At 36.9% G+C, this 17,690-nt stretch overlaps 1 long non-coding RNA gene across 4 annotated transcripts in view; it reads left to right on the top strand.

Moving 5' to 3' along the window:
- Positions 1–17,690, top strand: part of LOC109562355 (uncharacterized) — a 217,475-nt gene that overhangs the window by 466 nt on the left and 199,319 nt on the right. The gene's annotated exons all lie outside the window — the stretch shown is intronic.

Genomic DNA, 17,690 nt, shown 5'->3' with positions numbered 1-17,690 from the left:
CATTTGAGTTCGTTGGTGCAAAACTGCAGAAACACAGCCAGTCATTTATTAAAGACCGCCTTGACGTTTACTTCAGCTCAGGTACACATTTTACTAGACAGGGCGGTTGGCTCACTAGAAAGAAAGGAAACAGAGTTGTGTCAAGTGTGCAGCAACTCTTTGCAGGAAGAGTCCGGGAAAGATTGGAAGCTCATACTTTGAGTTTTTTGGTGCAAAACTGCATAAACACAGCTAATCATTTATTAAAGACAGCCTTGACGTTTCCCTCAGCCCAGATACACATTTTATTAGACAGTTATTTTTTTCCTGCCTCTAAGTCCTTGACCTCTCTTTCCTTAGAGCATTACATTAGAGAACTGGTAACTGTACCAATAATTGGTACAGGTATTGATAACTGGTAATTGATTCTCTGCATTTTGGGGATATAAATCTTTTTAAAAGTTCTTTCCCTTGTTACAACCCAGGGCTGTCTTTCTTAAGGAACTAGGAGTCATCCTTTTAAAATGTTAGAAAAGGAGACAGCACCCGTATCTCCCAGTCTCCTTGGAAGCATAGAAGCCTAAGTTAGCCAGGTGCTTTGTTTCAAGTTGTAAAACTGCCTCCCATCACGAAGCTTAGAGAAATTTTACTTTTCCTTTGTGAAGGCTTCCCTGGTAGCTCAGATGGTAAAGCATCCGCCTGCAGTGCAGGAGACCCGGATTCAACCCCTGCATTGGGAAAATAAGGACATGGCAACCCACCCAAGTATCCTTGCCTGGAAAATTCCATGGACAGAGGAGCCTGGTGGGCTACAGTACATGGGGTCAAAAAGAGTCGGAATTTCCTTTGGGTAAACAGAACTGACCTAAGAGTTTCCCTACTCTTAAAATATCTTAAGCTTTCTGTTGAGTTGAGTTCAGACAGAGTCCTGGCCCCCCTTTTCTGTTGTGATCGTCTTGAATAAATCTCTGCCTGTTTAACTTTGACATCAGTAATGTGGAACTTTGGGGTGAGCAGATATAAACAAGAACAACAGACCAGAAATTGAAATTAGTATCTGTTCTTTTAAAAACTTCCTCATTCAACAATTTTTTTAGACTTTATACTCCTTCAGAACTGTGAGTATTGAACAGTAAACAAGATATCATCCTTGCTCTCATAGCCCTTAGGGTCAAATGGAAATAACACAATCGTCACATTCATTCTTATTTTGAAGTGCATGATGTTAAAAATGACAAGCACAGAGTCTATAGTAAAAATTGTGTAAAGGACTATTGTAGGTAAGATGGTCAGTATAGTCTCTTCTAGCTGCTTGTGGGTAATAGACTCATGCAAACCCATGTAGAATTGCCGGGACTAGGCATCTTAATGCTGGGTTCCAGTGTGAGAAAGACCATTGGTGACACACACTAATTTTAGTTTCCAACCTGGATATTTATCAATAATGAAGTGGCTCCTTGGGTTTCTTCTTTCCCTTATCCACAATCTTATTCAGAGCCTTACATGGAAGAAGGTTAGTATTTAATGCTACTCCTTTCCACTCCTCAAAAAAATCCAATATTCAGCACACCAAAAACCAAAACAAAAGCACCATCTTTCCTTCCTTACAATATCTCGTTTTACCATTGTGTTCCTCATCTTGATTAATGGCATTATTCTTTACTCAGGTGTTCAGATGTAAAATCTTGGAGTCATCATTTCTCCTTAGCTTTCCACCTGCAACATGCTTACTGGTTATGGCAATGTACTAAATAATTCTGAAATAGCAGAGTTAAACTAATGATTCCAAGTGATTAGAGCATTCTAATCATTCTAATCATTCTAGTGTTTCTTCAGCTAGCTACTTGAATCAGAATCAGAAATGGAATTTGTTAAAAATGTTGGTTCTAGGTCACTATTCTAGAAATTCTGAGCCAGAATTTTTGGGATTGGGAACATGGATTCTGTATGCATTTTTACTAAGCTCTCAGGGTAACTTTTATTTGCACTAACATTTAAGAATCTCTCCATTCCCTCACCACCTATATCCAAATGTTGTCAACTTTTCCCCATTTCCCTAATGTCTCTGTCGTTAATCAGCTCTTTTCTGTTCCCTGCTTCTGACAAAGAATTATTTTTAAATTGCTTGAGATCTTAAGCAGGCAGAGAAGCTGGAAATTATTGTGATTTTTGCATAATACTGTATTATTTGTAAACTGTCATGAAACATTTTTAATTCCATCGCAGGAACTAGGAACCAGTTTCCTGGGAGAAAATATTGTATTTTGCTTGTATAATATAAAATGACAATTTGGGGCACACATGCCTATTTAAAAGACAGAATGCCCAACTAATTGGTGTTTTTGAATTTTTTCTGTTAATAATAATGCTACGTGTTCATTTACATGTTTTTGTCTTGCAAACAAGTTGTATCAATCAGGAGAGATTTAAAAACATAAAAGAGAAGAAAAGTTATACTTACTTAAATTAACCTGCATACTAGGAAAAGACCCCTATTATTCTGATTTATCAGGGAACACCCCAGCTGACAGAACAGGAGTCTTCCATGGAAGTGTGTAAAATACCACTGGCCTATTAAGTAAAATCTAATTGTCCCTCCCTGGTCACATATTGAATAATAATATTGCATATTAATTAAGTATATGTTGTGTACCAGATCTCATGTTATGAAATGCTAAACAATTCTGCCATTATTGTTCCTAATTTACAATTAAGAAACCACAATAAAGGATAATCAAGTTGGTGAAAATCAGCGTGAGTAAAGGCAATAGAGCTGGGCAATAAACTCAGGCAGTATAGCCGCAGAGGTCAGTATTCCCTCTTACATTTGTCTTCTCCTAGTTGTAGGCTTCCATGATTTGAGTCTAGCTTATTGTCTCAATCAGCTATTGTTAGAATAATGCTGCGTAACCACTATTGAAAAATACATCAGTGGCATACAGCAAATAAGCATTTATTTTTCACATGTTTTTGGTTAAGGTGAGAGTTACAAATTTAAGTTGGCCTTATGGATAAGTAGAAAGGGGATGGAGGATAGGCATAAAGAGAAATGAGCAGCCATGTATGTATTTTTTCTTTTTAAACAGTTACTGGTTACCCAAAGTCCTACCTGATGGCCTTGACACATATCTCATTGGAGAGAGAGATGTCACATGGCTTCTTCTAGCTTCTGGTAATCTGAGAATTTTGGTATTAAAATGGGCATACTCTACTCCCTATAGAAATTTATGTTAGTAAGGAAAAAGAAGACAACTCATATTGATAGGGATTTCATTTATATTGATGTGTGTATGTGAAAGTCGCTCAGTCGTGTCTGACTTGTTGCGACCCCATGGGCTGCAGTCTCCCAGATTTCTCTGTCCATGGATTTCTTCAGGCAAGAATACTGGAGTGGGTTGCCGTTTCCAACCCAGGGATTGAACCCAGGTCTCCCACATTGCAGGCAGATTCTTTACTGTCTGAGCCATTTATATTGATAGGCATATCAATTTTAGCTCCGTCAATGGCACCCCATTCCAGTACTCTTGCCTGGAAAATCCCATGGATGGAGGAGCCTGGTAGGCTGCAGTCCATGGGGTCTCTAAGAGTCGGACACGACTGAGCGACTTCACTTTCACTCATTGGAGAAGGCAATGGCAACCCACTCCAGTGTTCTTGCCTGGAGAGTCCCAGGGATGGCAGAGCCTGGTGGGCTGCCGTCTATGGGGTCGCACAGAGTCAAGACACAACTGAAGCAACTTAGCAGCAGTAGCAGCAGCAGTAGAGAACAAGGCTCAAATAAGTGTTCTCTGGTGGCAAAATTTCCTTGCTTGCCCATTAAGGAAGAGGGAATGTAGGAGGTTGTCTCAACTGTAATGGTCATTCATAGTGACATCTGATAGAAGGAGTCTCTTATACTTTTAAATGGCAGGATACTGCCACATCAGGTGTATTGTGTATGCCCTGAGGTCCAAAAGGAAAAAGTTCAGTAGTCAGGAAAAGGGACTATGAACTGATCACAAGTGGAGAGAATGCACTAAAAGTCTTGAAGGTGAAGGAAGAGTTGGAATTTCAGAGGACCACTAAAGAACAATAATTCAAGATAAGAAGGAACAGTGTTGTCGGACTAGGCACTGCATAAACAAGTAGGAATCTGAATAAATGTTAAGGTTAAATATCTAAAACACACAAACAAACAAACACCAACTGTGTAAATGGGCTGTGGTTCCTGAGAGGAAAGAAACGAGGTGAGTATCTCTGAAGCTCTGCCTGTGGAAAATTTCCCAGCTATAGTGCATGAACCTGGAGTTCAGTCAGAATATGGAAGTCTCTCTTATCTGAAGAGGCAGAGATCAGAGTTCTAGGCTTTTAATGGTTGGGGTCTGTGGGCCAGGGCGTTAAGAAAAAAGTCTGTGGAGGTCATGAAGTTCATATAGAGGTTCCCCACACATCCTTGACTGAAAGCTGGATAGTACTACCAGACGTGGCCACACGAAGTTAATAAGAAACTTGCTGTTACAGAGATGGGAGCAGAGCAGAGACATTAGATATTAAACAGTGCTGGGGACTTTGGAATTAGGGCCCAGACATACTGAATAGATCTCTTTAACACCTCCTAACATAGTGGAAATCAAATGGAATCACTGCTTTATGATAAAGACCACACCCAGAGAAAGGCCCTCTTTATACTCACTTTAACAAAGCTTAGAAACTAAGCTCTAACAAGATTCTTAGAGGAGAAAGAGTTTGAGATCGGATCTCACCAGTTTACTAAGGGGCTTCCCAGTAGCGCTAGTGGTGAAAAATCTGCCTGCCAATGAAGCAGACAAAAGAGACGCAGGTTTGATCCCTTCCCAGCACGGGTTGGGAAGATCCTCTAGAGTAGGAAATGGCAATCCATTCCAATATTCTTGCCTGGAAAATCCCATAAACAGAGGAGCCTGGCAGGCTGAAGTCCATGGAGTCACAGAGTCAAACATGACTGAGTACACAGCACACAATTTACAGGGACTTGCAAATAGATAAACAGAAATTATACAGTCTCTAAAAAGGAGATATAGAAAGATTCAAGAAAAGAACAAAACACTTGGAACTTACATGAAAGTATTATACAGTTTAGTATATATGCACTGGAGCTCGAAAAGAAAAAGCAGTATAATGAGGCAATAAAATATTTCGGTAAATGATTAAAAAACTTTGATTTACAGTTCCAAGAAGATCAGAGAGTAGTAAGCAAGATAAATACCAAGAATAGCACATATAGGCATATCAGAGTCACACAGAGTCACAAATATCAGAGTCCAAATTAGAACATCTTGAAATGAGCCAAAGAAAAAGATGCATTACACACCAAAGAAGAATAACGCATATGAAGGCATAGTTCTCATCTGAGACAATGGAGACCAGAAGCAGTAGCATCTTTCGGGTGCTAAAAGAAATAAAAAAGTTATCAGCCTCGAATTCTATATCCAGTTAAGTTGTCTTCTTAAAAAAAAAGTCAAATATGTTTTCAGGCAAGTGAAATCTGAGGAAACTCATTTCCAACAGACTAAACCACAGATGTTTTTCAGGCTGAATGGAAGTGGTATAAGATGGAAAATTTTATTTACAGAAAGTAGAGAATGGCAAGCAGAAATGGAAAATCACTGTGTAAATACAAAAACCTATTTTTATTTCTCCCTAATTTTCTTGAATGCAGTGCTTTGTATAAGGCTGTGTTTATGATGTATGTGCATGTAAAAACATGGCAATAGAACTTAAAGGTAAAAGACAAGGGAGGTGAAGTAAATGGAAATAGACTCCTTCCCATTTGTGCAATATGATATGTGACATGTGAAGTTTGAAATGTCAGGTGTGAAAAGGGATTCATGAGGTAGGAAGCTCCTAAAGGTTAGAAGTGGGATGTTTATAAATAGAATCGTGCTCTCCTAAGGCTATTGCATTTGTTAAGTATGAGGTGCGAAATGTTAAGTGTGAAAGAGGGTTTATGAAGTAGTAACTATTAAGGGTAGGAGTGAAAATTGAAGTGACCCAATATTGTTGCTAAATAGGCATTGTAACAATTATAATACAGAGAAATATTCTTAGAGCAACCAGCAAAAAATAATAAATAGAAGTTATATCTATAAAAGATAATATAAATAGCACCAAATAAAAATATACCTTTGTCATTTATTTCTTACAGTAGATCATGAAAATTGCATTTTTTAAAAATAATAAATGTGATACATTGATACCACTGAGGTTTAGAAACTTATCAAGACAAAATAATTGTACCACCCTAAGAGTGTCATTTCAATATCCCAGGATTGTGTATGTGCCTGTGTATATATATGTATTCAGTTCAGTTCAATCGCTCAGTCATGTCCAACTCTTTGGACCCCCATGGACTGCAGCATGCCAGGCTTCCCTGTTCATCACCAACGCCTGGAACTTGCTCAAACTCATATCCATCAAGTCGGTGATGCCATCCAACCATCTCATCCTCTGTTGTCCCCTTCTCCTGCCTTCAATCTTTGCTTATATATTTAGAACAATGCTTGCATGCTCAGTTGCTCAGACCCTTTTCTACCCTATGGACTGTAGCCTGCCAGGCTTATCTGTCCATGGAGTTTTCCAGGCAAGAATACTGGAGCATGTTGCCATTTCCTATTCCAGGGGATCTTCCTAACCCAGGGATCAAACCTGTGTCTCCTCTATTGGTAGCTGGATTCTTTACCACTGAGCCACCTGGGAAGCCCAATCAGAACAAGAGACTATATGTAATTTATATTCTATTTTTATATTTATGTCATAAATGATATTTTATTTGTCACAAAGGTATCTGTAAACATGAATTTTAATTTCTTTTACGTATTTACTATATTGGACAATTTCCCTATAGCTAGAACACTGTTATTACTAATGATGTAATAACATTTGTTATTGTAATAACATTTGTCGTGTCTGACTCTTTGTGAGAGGACCCCATGGACTGCAGTATGCCAGGTTCCCCTGTCCTTCACTATCTCCCAGATTTTTCTCTTGAGTTCCTTTTCACTTTCTGCCATTAGAGTGGTATCATCTGCATATCTGTATTTATTAAAAATACCACTAGTGTATTATTTTGATTAAATATTTTATGCATCTTTGCCCATGAATTATTTCTTAAGGGAATGTGTGTTGATGCTCTCATTTTAGGGTATTGGGTATACAGAGTTTCTCTGCCTTGAAGATTAAAAAAATATTTTCTTGTGTCACTTGTTTAAAAAGCTGAAGTGGATAGAGCTGAGGCAGTACTAACTGATGAATGATTTCACTGACTGTAGCTGATTACCCAACCCAATAAATAATATTAATAGCTGTAGAAAGTAAACCCAGTACTGTGGTCAATACAGGTAAGAACACAGGAGGGTGATGTTTGAGACCAGAGCCACTGTGAAGTAGGGCTAGAATACCTTTGTCTCCCGTGGTTTGCATCATCACTTGGGAGATGGTTGGGCCTCAGAGAGGAGGGTTATATTAGTTCACATTTCATCCTATGCAGCAATTTAGTATTCCTGAGGTGAGGGATAGTGTATTGGCAGTGAACCTAAAAGCAAAAGTCAGTATCCGTTTTGAGGGGAAGAAGGAATGAGATTATTGTGTGAAATAAAGCAGTTTTGACTGGTTTTATATGCCCACTGCACAGCAGAATCTTCCTTAGCATGAGTGTTACCAAGTGGGTAAAAAACTGCACTTATGGGGCAGTGGGAATTTACTGAGGCATGAACGGTCACTGGGATGAAAGGGTCATGACGTTTGTAATCTGTAAGTGATATGTCCGCAACTCTTCCCTAGGGCCTCTTTGGTGCAATATAGTCTTTGGTGGTTGATATTAGCAGGTCAGAGGAGGGAATGCAGTTTATGTCTTAAAGGTGAGAAACAGGATGGGCACCTCATAAAAGAAACTGGATCCACCAAGGCCATTAAATATGTAAACCTTTGTGAACAGATCTTGCCATTCTTTGATAGAGCTAGAACCCAACTTGGAATTTGCTGGAGACACTATACTTGTTTGTTTCATTCCAGAAAGAGCGTATGATATCTGGATAGCCATAGTTGTATTTTAAAGTGGCTCTTTAATTTGGAAAGATATACTAATGCCACTCATGAGAGAAAAATGCTTCCTAATGATCCATTGCTTCCATATGATGAAAACCTAGTTTTTATTAATAAACATTTTCTGTGAATAGCTGAAACTATTTATATATTAAAAATGGTTAACATTTTTGAATATTTAAAAATATTTATTTGAGCATAGTAAGTTTATATGGTTCAAAATTCAAAATGTATAAAAAGATATTTACTGGAAAACTGTCTTCCATCCCTACTCACCAAATAAACAGCTCCTCTTTCAAAGCCTAAAAATATCTTGTTTTTCATGCAGCTTCCAGAGATAAACATATGTATATAAGTTATATAAAAGTGTCATTTTTAACACAAACAAGATGGTAGTGTTCTTTACATACAGTCTGGTACTTTGTTTTTGGTTGGTATTATTTTTTAAAATACCTTAGTGATCATTCCATATCAGTATATTATATGAGATTTGTCATAATGTTTTATTCACTTCTGAACTGTGAATTGTTTGTGAGCCGTAGGCTTTTTTGCCTTCTTTGGTCCCTTTCTTCATGAATAATAGTAACGATAATAGTAATAATAGCAATAATAATAAAGTTCTATTTTATGACTTTGTGTTGGTACCAACTATGTGTTGGTATAAAGATGAATATAATCAAAGCTGGAATGATTATTTATTACTGTTATTTCTTGAAATTTAAATTAACATATTTTCATGGATTCCTATGTGTACTGTGAGCCTTAGGCTCACAAAGTGAAAGATAGGTCAGCTGTGGTTTTATTACTACAAAGTTTTCCATAGTGAAGTGAAGTGAAAGTTGCTCAGTTGTGTCAGACTCTGTACGAACTGATGGACTGTAGCCCACCAGGCTCCTCTGTCTATGGATTTCTCCAGTCAAGAATGCTGGAGTGGGTAGCCATTCCCTTCTCCAGGGGTTTCTTCCTGACCCGGGAATCAAATCTGGGTCTCCTGCATTGCAGGCAGATTCTTTACTGTCTGAGCTAGCAAAGAACCTGTGGAAGTTGTCCATAATAAGCACATTATTTTAATCAAGTCCTCATTGATGGATCATTAGGTTGTTTCAAAAGTTTTTGATTTTTTAATAGTAAATGGAGTTTAAAAATTGTAGGAAAACAAAAAGATGCAGCCAAACACAAGAAGTATTTACATACCTTTTTAGAATAATACTACCTTCTAAACTAAAATTATTTTATTTTCCTGAATATTTTTAGCTGATAGCAAAACAAATTGCCATGTAGTGCTAGTACAATGTGTGCATGCTCAGTCCTGTCCAGCTGCAGCCCTGCCGCGAGGCTCCACTGTCCATGGAATTTTTTAGGCAAGAATACTGGAATGGGTTGCCATTTCCTTCTCCAAGGGGTCTTTCCGACCCCGGGATCGAACCCAGGGATCTTCCTCATTGCAGGCATCTTCTGCTTCTCTTGTATTTCCTGCATTGGCAGGTGGATTGTTTACTACTGCAGCACTTACAGTATCATTTATTGTCTTGCATGATTTTTATATTCTTTTTCTCCCTATGTGGCTCAGAGGTAAAGAATCTGCCTGCCATTGCAGAAGATGCAGGTTTGATCCCTGGGTAGGGGAGATCTGTTGGAGAAGGAAATGGCAATCCACTCCAGTATCCTTGCCTGGGAAATCCCATGGACCGAGGAGTCTGGCAGGGTACAGTCCATAGGTTTGCAAAGAGTTGGACATGACTTAGTGACTAAACAATAACAACAACAACTCTTTCTATGTACATCATCCCCTTCTCTTTGTCTCCTCCTTTCATTCAGCTAAATATTACTATTCTCTTTAGAGTTCTTCCTTCTTTGCTATCAGTTCTTTAAGTTTGTCCTGAAGGCATTTATTTATATTTAAACACTTTGGTAGAACTCAAAAATGAAGAAACGGCCAGAATTTACCCCAATATTGTTAATATTTGAAATGTGCCTGCATAGAATTTCCCTGGACTGAATTTATAAATAGCCTAACACAAAAATTAATTCATATGCTGCCAAATGTCTTATAAACTAAATGATCAAATTGTCTTATATCCTTGACTCTCACAAGTTTATCAACTGTTTGTGCTTTTTCTTTATCCCCTCCTTTATACCTGTCTCCTGACAGATTCATTTGTTAGGTATATAATTGACTATCGTAACAGTAACATGAAGCTCTCATAGCATATTTAGCTCAGTATGGCTTCTCTCAGTGAGATATTTTCCTAATTACTTTTATGTTTGTAGGCCAGGGATTAAAACTAAATGAGGCTGGGGTTGGATAGGTAGATGCTTATATAATCAACCAGAGAATGATGGTGCTGTCTAAAAGCAGATGTTGTTACTTGTTTTTAGTCAGTTTTTATTATATAAGATTAGAAGGCATAAATTGATTTCTCAAAGTAAACCAGAAATTCATATATTTAATGATATCGCTTTTCCATTAGTGAAGAAAATAAATAAAAATATCTAAATAACAGTATTCAGCCAGCACTGCGTACCAAATAAAACATATGTGTAAGCTGTAGAACTCATTGATAGGCAGTATAAAACTTCGGTGTAAACTGTACAAGGACAGGAATGTGTATCTGCCTTGGGATTTAACAAGTGTTCCTGCATGTGGTTGGTGTTGAGTAAATATAGGTGAATATACAGAATGAATTTAAAAAGTAAGACTTCTTATTTTGAGTAGTAGTAATAATGTTTCTTTTATTCATATATCACAGCTTGCTGAGGAATACAGAAGATGGAAAGATGTAGTGCAAATTCTTCGAGTTAATCAAACTCCATTATTTGAAGGAAAAAAATAAACACTAAATAGACTTTCATGTATCTATAGAGCCTTAGAGTTCTTACATACTTACAAGAATTAAGTGTAATCCCCTATATTTTGTTGAAGAGAAAAGGGATGTCTATAGAGGTTGTATAATATTTTTAGTGGGAAAAATTACCATAGGCAGGACTGAAATTCAAACCTCTTGATTTTTAAAACGGGGCATTTTTGTACTATGCAGTGTTTTCTAGTTTGTCACTAGTGCTATCCCTCAGGAAACATTTGGATAATATGGATTTACTTCCTACATCTGTAAGGGGTTCAGATTTTTAAAAATTAGAACTTCTGGTAGGAAAAAATTTTTAAATTAAATTAATATCTTTTCCTTGTCATAAATGGACTTACTATAACTATTGGATACACACAACAAAGTTTGATTTTATGAGTAAGATACCATTAAAAATCATTTAAGCCATAATGAAAGTTGTAACTGGTCTGAAGACCACTTTTAGCATAGTTAGTATTCATAGCAGTGAATGATTCTTCCTGTTATATCAAATAAACTCATCTTTAAAGCTGAAAATGATGTAGCATCTCCATAATGTTCATCTCAAAGGATGACAAGGTGTCAGGATGATAAGAAACATTGAGTAAATATCTAAATTTGCTGTAAAGAAAATAAGAATTTTCCTTTAAAAATTATCATCAAATATATTTATTATATGTTTTGCTACAGTGCTAATAAGGAAACCCTATTATGCTAATAAGGATATGCTAGTAATTGATTATTAATTATTAATTATTCTTAGATATCTAATAAGGTTATCTATACTCATGATCACCTTCAGCAGTCAGCATAGGCATACTGAGAAAGGAAGTCTGAGTAGATCTTCAAGGAAGTATTTCTTTCCCACAAACACTGTTGCAACTTCCTAATTTTGATTTTGTAGAAAGGGTACAGTACAATAAACTGTGATGGCAACCTACCTGTATCCTCAGGAATGCCCCCAGAATGTGTATTAATCTGCTGAGCAGGTCCTAAAGGTGGAAAGTGAAAGTGAAAGTCATGTCCAACTCTTTGCAACCCCATGGACTATAGCCTGCCAGGCTCCTCTGTCCATGGAATTCCCCAGGCAAGAATACTGGAGTGGATAGCCCTTCCCTTCTCCAGGGGATTTTCCCAACCCAGGGATCAAACCCAGGTCTCCCACATTACAGGTGATTCTTTATGGGCTGAGCCACCAGGGAAACCCCCTAAGGTGGAGGGAGAAGAAATTAGCCTAAACTTCTAAATGGAGCCAGGTGGTACATCCACACAGCTTTTCATATCAAATAAATGATCACAAGCTCATGATGCAGTTGAAATATTTATCCAGCATCACTCTTCTGCTTATGTATTCGGTCTACTTATTAATTTAATTCTTGGCTTGGTGTTACTTATGTTTCTATGGAAAACATTTACCTTACACTTGGCTTATTGCACTGCAGCCTCAAGAAAGACCTTTGAAAATTTACAGGATATGTATAGGACTATTCAACATCCACTGGGTCACCGGAAAAGCAAGAGAGTTCAAGAAAAACATCTGCTTTATTGACTACGCCAAAGCCTTTGACTGTGTGGATCACAACAAACTATGGAAAATTCTTCAAGAGATGGGAATACCAGACCACCTGACCTGCCTCCTGAGAAACCTGTGTGCAGGTTAAGAAGCAACAGTTAGAACCAGACATGGAACAATAGACTGGTTCCAAATCGGGAAAGAAGTACATCAAGGCTGTATATTGTCACCCTGCTTATTTAACTTATACGCAGAGTACATCATGCGAAAGGCTGAATGAAGCACAGCTGGAATCAAGATTGCTGGGAGAAATATCAATAACCTCACATATACAGATGACACCACCCTTATGGCAGAAAGCAAAAAGGATCTAAAGAGCCTCTTGATGAAAGTGAAAGAGGAGAGTGAAAAAGCTGGCTTAAAACTCAACATTCAGAAAACTAAGATCATGGCATCTGGTCCCATCACTTCATGGCAGATAGATGGGAAAGTAATGGAAACAGTGACAGACTTTATTTTCTTGGTTCCAAAATCACTGCATATGGTGACTGCAGCCATGAAATTAAAAGATGCTTGCTCCTTGGAAGAAAAGCTATGACCAACCTAGACAGCATATTAAAAAGCAGAGTCATTACTTTGCCGACATAGGTCCCTCTAGTCAAAGCTATGGTTTTTCCAGTAGTCATGTATGGATGTGAGAGTTGGACCACAAAGAAAGCTTGGCACTGAATAATTGATGCTTTTGAACTGTGGTGTTGGAGAAGACTCTTGAGAGTCCCTTGGACTGAAAGGAAATCAAACCAGTCAATCTTAAATCAGTCCTGAATATTCATTGGAAGGACTGATGCTGAAGCTGAACCTGCAATACTTTGGCCACCTGATGTGAAGAGTTGATTCATTGGAAAAGACATTGATACTGGGATAGATTGAAGACAGGAGGAGAAGGGGACGACAGGATGAGATGGTTGGACGACATTACCAATTCGATGGACATAAGTTTGAGCAAGCTCCTGGAGTTGGTGATGGACAGGGAGGCCTGGCGTGGTGCAGTCCATGAGGTCTCAAAGAGTCATACCTGACTGAGTTACTGAACTGAACTGATTAATTAAAATTTTCATGTATCTTACTGGGTCTGTGTGAGAAGACATCACTAAATGAAGACAGTTACAGGAAGTACAAACTGGGAATTCCATTATTTAGTATCTGCACAGTTCCTATCTTTTTTTAGAACAAATGACTTTGTTCAGCTTGAATTACTGGAGGATGCTAATAAATAGAACAGTTCTAAAAACATACACTGAACATCCTGTCATGTGAAAACTGCATATTCTCTCACAGCAAAAGAAACGATGATGAAAAGCCAGTTCTGTACTTTACAGTTAAAGCAAATACAGCAGAGGAAAAGGAAAGAAAACAAGTATCCAAGAATGATGTCAACCTCGAGATACTGATTTAATTATTATGTTGCTTATCACCAGGGGAAAAATGCTTTACCTTCATGAATGTATCAATCAGAGCTTATGGAAGAGAACTTTTAAAGTAGATTTTATGCTTTAGTGTGATTCATTCATGTGTTCATTCATTCATCCTTTGAATTGATCAAACTTGTATGAGCACTAAATGAACATCTTCAATATCCCCTTTTTGAGAGATGTTCACATTCACACTCCCATGGTCATCAGGCAGGCTGACCCCACTTTTCATCCACGGCTGGCAAGCTTGAGGTGGGCACCTGACCCAGTGTAAGCTGTTCAGCATTCATTGCAATTAATTTGGAACTAGCACTAAGATTGCACTCATACCTGGGAATGTTTTTTGAATGGTTAAAATGTAAAAACACACTCAGGTTTTCTCCCATGTCATCTAGGGTGTAGCTGAAGCTGATATAAATATTGAAAGAAAGAAAAATGATAGAAACCAAGATGAGGAGTGGATAGTGACCATAAGTTTTGTTTCATTTTTTGCTTTTCTAGGTTTGTCTGCTTTCATTCATTTGGTTGTTTTGTTTTTCTTTTAAATAACAGACTGCATTTTATTTTCCAGTTGTGGAATTTTTCCAAGATATTTTCATACCATTCTGTTTTCTGATACTGTGCTCTTACATTTTCCTTTAGTTGTTTTCTTATACTGATATGTTGTGCTTTACTTGCTTTTTAAGCAATATCAAATAATATTAGCTCCGTGGATGAGCTATTGTGTTAACACACTGATATGATAACCAAGACATAGTCCCAACCTTTAGGCCCTCACAGTGAAATGAAGGAACTAATACAGTAACATAGACTCAGTAAAACTAAAGTTGGGCTACATTTTTAAAAAAGAGGAATTACTGTATGAAAATAAATGACGACTATGCTGTTGTACAACATTGGGTTAAAAATTTACAGATGGTTAAAATAAATAAAATCCATTTTTTGATCTCTTCACCCATCTGATTAAATAACTAATAAAACTATTTCATGTAATGTAATCTGCATTAGCTAACTTCAACTGCATTACTGGATTTTATTTGACTCGAATTTGCATACTTCTCTACCAGACTCTATAAAGAAAAACAGTAAATAGTAATAATAATAATGTATATGGATCACAAAGAGTCAGATATGACTAAGCAACTGAGAACACACATGGCAGTTACATACAACAAGGGTACAAAATCACCAATGCTATAATGAAAACCAGTAAACAAAATTACTGAATGAATACAGGATCTTAATTTTATTTTCTTAAATCTAAATCCCACAAGTCTAGTATAGATTTCTCCTTAGAACAATTTCCCCAAACAGATTAAAACAATAATGCCTAATTGTGTGAAATGCTTCTGTGTTATATGTTGACAAATCCGAGTGTTAGGTAATTTTACACAAAAATACTGCCTTCACAGAATACTTTTAACAAAGCAGGACAATATTATATGAGTCAGATTTTTGTGTTTCTAAAATTCTCTGTTCTTAAGAATTTTAAATTGAAAGATAAAATTTTTAAATGAGATGCGAACAAGAATGCCTATAAGAGTAAATGCAGCTTCTAGTTAAGTTGGGTTTTTAAATATTTTGAATATTTGAATTTTCAAATATTTATTATCTGAGACAACCATTAAGAATTTTATTTTTTGTAAAGCACAATGAGTTTAAAGTTCTTTGTAAAACATAGTGATGAAAAGTCTTTCCCAGAAATACTATATATATAATTAGTGAAAAGTGATATGAAGGAGGAAATACTTGAGTCTGGGAAATTTAATCTCATTCTGGAAAAGAATCTTGCAGAATTATACTTTGGAGAGACAGATCTTAAGTGTCTGCAAACTTCAGATTCTTGGCATATTAAAATTAAAGCTAAGTGTTAAAAATTCATCTGAGGTCACTAGAGAGAGATCTTCTGTTAAAGGTAAAAGTGTATGTCTAGGGAATACATTAGAAGAATTTTAGAATTTAGTTCACTCAGTAATAAAAATGCCAATGCAGAAAACTGTTCATCAGAAAGGATACAAGAAATAGTGAAAAATATATATTTGAAAAATATATATTTATCAAGTGATTTCAATTTTAAAAATTTCATTTGTAAAACTGATTTATTAAAGTACAAAGAAGATGTATTAGTTTAAGAAATGTACAAAGTTTGTGCTGGTTTTCTATTTCCCTGATAAGCCAAAAGATAATTTTTTTTAATAAGTAAGGAGAGAAAGTCTAGAGCTGACAATAGTTTTTTTTGGCTTGAACGCTTGGGAACAGCCAGTGAGCCCCAAGTCACCCGCACCTCCCCATCTGTGTCTGTGAGTTTGTCATATTCAGGAATATGAAAATGACATTTTCTCATTGTCATGAATAGTCTTGTCCAACTTGTCATTGTCCAGTCTTGTCATTGTCATGAATAGTCACTCCCATTCTTCCCCATCTCTCTTCCACCATGTTCAGGAAAAGAAATACTTTGATTTTAGAGATAGCACTATTGGAAGCGGAGAGGGGGCACTAGGAAGTTATATTGTTAGCAGCCAATCTGAAAGAATCTGAGGTTTTATCTCTGGATCCTCCTCTCACCTCCATATTCGTTCTGTTAATCCTGATGTAGTCTTCTCTTTGGTTCTTCTCCAAAGAGATCACACCAGGTTTAAATTCTTCCTTGAGCCTATTCCTCCCTTCGAATCTAAGACATTCTTCCTCTAGCATATCTTCACTAATTAGTCTTTAGGTGACTTATGTCTCTGGCTCAAGTTTTATCAATTTAACTGCAAATTTATAAATATAAACACACATGATCTGTGTCCTACCTATGTAATATACTAAAGTTACCCACAATTCTGAAAATTCATTATGTGATGTTTAAAGTCTCTATCATCCAGATGGCTCTACAGAAAATTAGATTTGTTGCAAGCATTTGTTACAATAAATAAAATTCTTTTTTTCCTGTTTTTGTTTGTTTTTGATTTTCGGAATAGAGAATATTGATAAGCTCTTTGTATTGATGGACTTCCCTGGTGGCTCAGATGGTAAAGTGTCTGCCTACAATTCAGGAGACCTGGGTTCAATCCTTGGATTGGAAAGATCCCCTGGAGAAGGCAATGGCAACCCACTCCAGTACTCTTGCTTGGGAAATCCCGTGGGTGGAGGAGTGTGGTGGGCTACAGCCCATGGGGTCCCACAGAGTTGGACAAGACTGAGCGACTTCACTTTCACTTTCACTTTGTGCTGATAGGGACAGGGGAAATGGGGGAAACTCAAACACTCAAATGAGCTCGTTTTCTAAATAACTTTAAATGGCAAAAAAAAAAAAAAAAAAATTGACTCATGTATTTCAGAAAACTTGCCTTGAACTTTAAACAGATTTATTTCAGAAAAATATTAGATTGGCTTTAAAGGATAGATTTCTCAGTTAAAAGAAACAATAATTGCATTAAGAATTGGACTCTGTGGGAGAGGGAGAGGGTGGGAATATTTGGGAGAATGGCATTGAAACATGTAAAATATCATGTAAGAAACGAGTTGCCAGTCCAGGTTCGATGCACGATACTGGATGCTTGGGGCTAGAGCACTGGGACGACCCAGAGGGATGGTATGGGTAGGGAGGAGGGAGGAGGGTTCAGGATGGGGAACACATGTATACCTGTGGCGGATTCATTTTGATATTTGGCAAAACTAATACAATTATGTAAAGTTTAAAAATAAAATAAAAAGAATTTTATACTGTGAGGTTAGTATGATTGCTTTTCGAAAACCAATATTCCAGGGTGGTGATTGGTCTTACTTGTAACTGGCAATAGGTTACTAATTTTATTCATAATTTCCATGTTTTCACATCAG

Source organism: Bos indicus, chromosome 7 (assembly GCF_029378745.1).
Source record: "Bos indicus isolate NIAB-ARS_2022 breed Sahiwal x Tharparkar chromosome 7, NIAB-ARS_B.indTharparkar_mat_pri_1.0, whole genome shotgun sequence".
Lineage (NCBI taxonomy): Eukaryota > Metazoa > Chordata > Mammalia > Artiodactyla > Bovidae > Bos > Bos indicus.
This window is presented reverse-complemented; position numbering and strand designations above follow the sequence as displayed.